The sequence below is a fragment of the Crocodylus porosus genome, unplaced genomic scaffold (genome assembly GCF_001723895.1).
Source record: "Crocodylus porosus isolate Cpor-Errol unplaced genomic scaffold, CroPor_comp1, whole genome shotgun sequence".
NCBI lineage: Eukaryota > Metazoa > Chordata > Crocodylia > Crocodylidae > Crocodylus > Crocodylus porosus.
In genome coordinates this window covers 169,256,428-169,262,224 of record NW_017728886.1, presented here as the reverse complement: position 1 = coordinate 169,262,224, position 5,797 = coordinate 169,256,428, and the positions used below count along the sequence as shown (strand labels likewise).

Here is a 5,797-nt window from a genome sequence, read left to right as displayed (position 1 = left end):
ACCAGGGCCCCCCTCGGAGTCACTAGGAACAATGGCCACAAGCTGAGGGAGGATAGGTTTAGGTTAGATAGTAGGAAGAATTACTTCACTGTAAGGGTGGCCAGAGCCTGCAATAGGCTTCCCAGAGAGGTGGTTCTCTCACCTTCCCTGGAAATCTTCAAGAGGAGACTGGATAGGCACCTGGCTGGGGTCTTATCACCCCTCCCACCCCGCAGTGCTCATTCCTGCCCATGGCAGGGGGTCGGACTCAATGATCTGTGTAGGTCTCTTCCGACTCATTGATTCTATGGCTGAGATATCAGGGTTGCTCAGGTCCAGCTGGAACTTCACCTCCACTCCTGGATCTTGCAATGTTTCAGGGACCAGAAGTAACAGGCTGGAGACCTTGGGAACTGCTGCCAGTATTACCACTGGTGATTTTCTTTTGGAATTGTCAGCACTATTCACTGTGCATGCATTATTCACTGTACCTTGTGTCCCATGTCCCCTGGGGACCTGCACTTGGACACTCAGTTGTCCCATCAAACTGGGGCCTTCCTGTGTGCCCTCTTATGGTGAGGTCCCTACCAGCCTCCTTTTTGCCTCCTGGTGCTGCTGCATGCATGTAGGATGGCAATGGCTATATTGGTGGCAAGGAAATAGGACACCTTCTTGTAGAAGAGCATGGTCTGCCTCCTGCTCCCATGGTTTTTATTGGCATCATACATGCACTTATACTCGATCTTCATCCATTTCTTCTTGGCCTGGCACTGCACTCAGTTCCTGTTGTGTCCCACTCTTTGCGTCTCTTGGACAATGCACTTGAACATATGATGTGGTATTCTTTGCAGAGCTGGTCCTGGGTCTCCTTCTTCTCCAGACAGCCATGATATGCCTCATCTACCTCTGTCCCCAGTTTTGTGACCAGGGTTGGGTACTGGAGGAAGATGGGGCAGTGTCTTCCATGATCTATGGCAGTGCTCATGCAGTCTTGGCATCCACAGGGATGCCGAGAGTCTGGCTGCAAGGAGGTAGATGGATGGATGGAAGAACAGGTCTCAGATTATGGACATCCATCTCACTTCAGCTGAGTGTGGCCCCTGATCCAGAGTGACTGGGGCTCTACTGGCCAGGCCACTCCCATGACCACAAACTTTCCAGAAGTTTCCATCAGACACTCCCACACTACAGCCTGGAAATTTCCAGTGGCCTCTAGCAGGAACATTGAAGCAGATGGCCATGTTCCACTTGCTCCTGAAGTTTCCAGAGGCATCTGCTTCCTTGCCCCAACTTGGATGTTCAGTACCTGCCCCCTCTCCCTCCAACCTTCATACTCTGGAACCCTGTAGTTGTGAGTCAAAAAATATTTGTAATCAGGAATTGTGGTAGTGGTGATATCTTTTATTAGACCAACAAAGATTTTTGCAAAAAAAAAAAAAATTCCTTCATTGCAAGCTTTCAGGCACACCCTTCATCAGGCATCGGAGAAAAGATTATAAGAGTTTCTAGGGTAGAAATGACAAGTTTCTTTGGGTGAATCTGATACTTTTTATTAAACCAACGTAAATAGTTGGAAAAAAAATATCAGCCAACTTTCAAGTTTAAAAAACCCTTTGTCAGGCTGAGGAAGTGTCTGTTGTTTGTGTGTGTTCTTCCTGGATGTAAATAGTCTTTCCAACTATTTAAGTTGATCTAATAAAAGATATCAGATTCACCCAAAGAACCGTGTTTGCCTATGTCCTTAGATCAACATGGCTGCAACGTATACCGCTGGGTAGAATATCTAATATCTAATATAGAATACCTCTATCACAAGCCCTGATTGCCTTTTCCTCTAGACCAATATGGGTACAACTTGGATACCTGAAAAAACATTTGAAGCACCCCACATACACATGGTCTGCATACCAGCCAACAGTGACTGAGCTGTAGAGGTTACAGAGTCACCCCCTTCCAAGTCCAGTACTGATGTTCTGCCCGCCAGCCACTCTGCCCCACCAGAAGATCACTGTCTGCACCAAGTCCTGCTCAGGAGGGGGCATCTGCCAGCTTGCAGGTCATACGGTGTCTGGGTCTGGCCTTTGAGATGTGGTGTGTGAGTACCAGAGTCAGGGTCTACAGGGCTGTTCCCAAGTGTGGGGGTTTGGGGGTCCTTGGCTGGGTGTTCTGGGGCCAGGGCCAGGCGCTGTGCCAAGTGTGGGGGGTCTCCTGGGCTCAGTGTTGGGGTCTGGTCTGTATGTATGTTGTGGAGTTCTTCATGATGGAGTGTCTGGAGTTCAGGGGCATGGCCCAGGGACTCAGGTAGCCATGTCTGAGGGCTTATGCATGGGACACAAATGCCTCATTCCTCCCACCCCTCCCGCTGCTCATCTGTGGTTGACAGATGGCTGGAGGCAGGTCTGGGGAGAACATCCATGTTTGCTCAGCATTGGGACAGCCGAGGAGTGGAAGCTGTTGGGCACTCAACTGAAGCAGCCAAGTGTGGGCTGAGTTCTGGCACACCTCCCTGTGAGGAAGGGGTAGGAGGGTCTCTGGGATGCTAGAGGATATTGATTCAACTTGAATTGATAGGGGAACAGTATGTAAGTTTAATACATCAGTCAACCCTGAATCAATCTCAGCTGAGTGGATGAGGTCCATCTTCAGTCCCTTGTGCCATTTTTAGTCCAGTTTATGCGTACTGGACTTCTGTACATTTACGGGGTTAGATCAATCTATGCTCTTTTATACCAGTTTGTGTGTAATGTCTGAATGTGCCCTAGGTGATCAGATTTTTTTCCAATCAATGCTGCTGCAAGAAGCTTTAAATTACCTTTGAGTCACCTCCTCAGTTGGAAGGATCCCAGTGGGAGAAGTGGTATATTGGAGGTAGTGGGAGTATTTTAAAGAATAATGTTTCAGTGAAATTTTCTTTCACACATTCCTGTAAGACACTGGGCAAGACCGTATTTTTGTTGACTCTCAAATAGATAGAAACCAATCACAGAGCTTGAGACCAAGAATAGAGTCAGTATCATTACAACAATATCATTACTTTTCTGAGTAATGACTTTGGAGTCTTTAGTGTTCAAGTGTTTCTAATTCCCAGAATTTAGATTTCTAGATTACAACACATCACACAAAAAGGTAAAAGTACAAACCTTGAGGAACTGAGAGAAGAATAAGGTTACTGATTTCCTGCTAAATATGTAATAATGGTTGCCATGAAGAAGTCAACATCAGATGATGTTTGTCATATAATGACAAACTAAGAAGGCAAAATAGGTAAATGAGTGGAAAGCATTTGCATCTGACATTTTAAGGGTTATGTTGATATTCTATTGATATATTTCCTCAATAAATGCAAGAACACTGAAGTTCTGCTACAGGATAAACCATTTTTCAATATGGCTTGGGCTTTTCTGTTTTCTTACCTCTTGTAGACATATAATTCTAAATATCAAGAGATTTATTTTTGAATACTTTACGTTAATTTTAGGTGTCCTATTTAAATTAAGGAATATTGCTATTATAATATGAATTACTACTAAACAGCTGAACATTCATGTGTAGTTTGTTTCATGCATGCATACGAATTTGACTCCATGTCAGTTAGGTACCAAATTATTCAGGAATTTCATGTTGTTAGAAGCTCAGCTTATCAAAATCGGACCTGGAGGAAAGGAACTTTCTAGTGGAAAAGGTCCTTGTAGTTTATACCTGCTTAATCAGGAGAAGAGATTCTGTTTTACAATGATTTTCAAGGAAACGGGTTCTCTCAATACTAAATAAGTTGCCAAATAAGCAGCTCTAAAATAAACAAAATTTGTATCAGGATTAGTTGGCTCTTTCTCCCCTCCAACCCCACTTATCAATAAATAATTCTAGCACTTTTGATTTTTAAAGTCATGCGTACAATCAAACCAGGACACTATCATTGTGTACAATAAGCATTGGGCCATCACAACAAAGAGATCAAAAAGTAATAAAATATTTTAATGAAAAAGAGGAGCATCTTTTAGGATTTTTCCAAGTCTCCGCTATTAATTTCTTGGCACAACTCTAAAATTTCCATTATAGAAACAACCTAACTAGCTAACTGTGAAATTCTATATATCTGCCAACTGGTGATTTTCTTTTAGTATTGTCAGCACTATTCATTGTACATAAAGCGACCTACAGCTAAGGATGAAAGAATAAACAAAATCAATAGTTGATTTTTTTAGGATTGGAATGCAGATGGAGCAGATAATTTACTAAAGCCAAGGGAACAAGTTAATTGAATTACAGAGACACTATCATAGTTATTCTGGGAATACAACATCATGGGATATCACATTATTTGTGCACTGAATAACAATAGAGGGAAGCCTGGGCAAATACCAACCTGCCCCAGAAATACATTATTAGTAACCCTACAATCTCCCAACCAGGCTTTGACCTACTGAGAAATATTTGGTCCTCCCTGAATTGCATATGGACAATGCATGGAAAATGTGGACACCTACTCCACAAATAGAGAACCAAAGAGAGTCCGAGTTGCAATTGTAGTGCAATTTTTCAGATGGTGCAACACATTATGAACAATTGTCCACTTAGATCATTTAATGGCGATTTAAAAATCAATCCATGCAGCTACCCCTGAAGCAGTCAAATGGCTATCAAATTTAGATACAACTCTATGAATGTTGTAATCCTAGAATGTCATACAAGAGAAACATTATTTTCCTTATTAAAACAAAGGAGACATTATTACATTATCAACCCTTATACATTTATTTTAACACAATCCATATTAAATGTCTAATGACCCATGGATATTCTTTATGTTAGTATACCTTTTATTACATAAAGTGAGAGCTATAACAGTTTTTCTTCAGGAAAAACAAAATATAATGTGCAGCTTTTCCTAACCATGTGATAGTTACCTTTAGAAAATTTACAACTTTCAATAATACATGACAGTGTTGCAGAAGTTTGAACACTCACACTGAAATAATGGCCTTACTAAAATCAATGGGAATTTTGCATTGATTTCCTCCTTCCTGGGTGTAATGTTACTTCTGTCTTTGTGAAGACAGGAGCCCAAGACTTAAAACACCTAGATTCTCTCAAACCATGGTATGGGACTTATAGATGACTTAACTCTTCCATCAGTGGTGCTATTAAAATACTTCAAACCCAATCCCAGTAATTGGGCACTTTACTGAAGGCAATCATTTGGCTACAGCAGTTTTGGGCATTTGGGGCTGAATGCATGTCTCATCCAACAGTACTTCACTTCCACATGACTTAAATAGGAAACAAGCAACAACATACAATAAGCGATAAGATCCAAGAAAGCAGGTGAGTGAGAAAGCTAAGAACTTACTAGCTAGATGAAAGCTGAAGGTCCTAAGCAAATGAATTATGTTTTCTCCTCCAGCCTCTTTGGTTGTTCCAAATGTAAAACAGGTGAGGAAACTGGTAAATCTGACCAGGCTGATAAATATTGTGGCAAGAGAGTGTCCTCAGCTAATGCAGATTAGTGTAGTGAGCTCTTGCCCCACACTCTAGTCCTAAGAATTAGACACAGAGAAGGCCAGATCAGTAAATTATCCCAGCCATATTCAGCTTATGCAGTTTAACTAGTCTAATTCACAAAACTTAAGAAGCTTATTTCATTAAAATAGGCCTATATTCAAGATTCTAAATATGTGATTTTTTATCACCTGGAATTCATGTCATCTATATTTTTTAATTCTTTACCATATTGTTCAACATCTTCATTAAAGATGTGGACATTGGAGTCAGAAGCGGACTGGCCAAGTTCGCCGATGACACCAAACTTTGGGGCAAA

General features: G+C 41.6%; 1 long non-coding RNA gene across 1 annotated transcript in view; it reads right to left on the bottom strand.

Moving 5' to 3' along the window:
- Positions 1-255: 255 nt before the first annotated feature.
- The window catches only part of LOC109324766, a 19,132-nt gene continuing 13,590 nt past the window's right edge, over positions 256-5,797 (bottom strand). Inside the window, exons 2-3 of the long non-coding RNA XR_002105001.1 lie at positions 3,883-3,889; positions 256-267 (exon numbers count right to left, since the gene is read on the bottom strand). This is a non-coding gene — a long non-coding RNA (uncharacterized LOC109324766). The remainder of the gene's footprint in view (positions 268-3,882; positions 3,890-5,797) is intronic.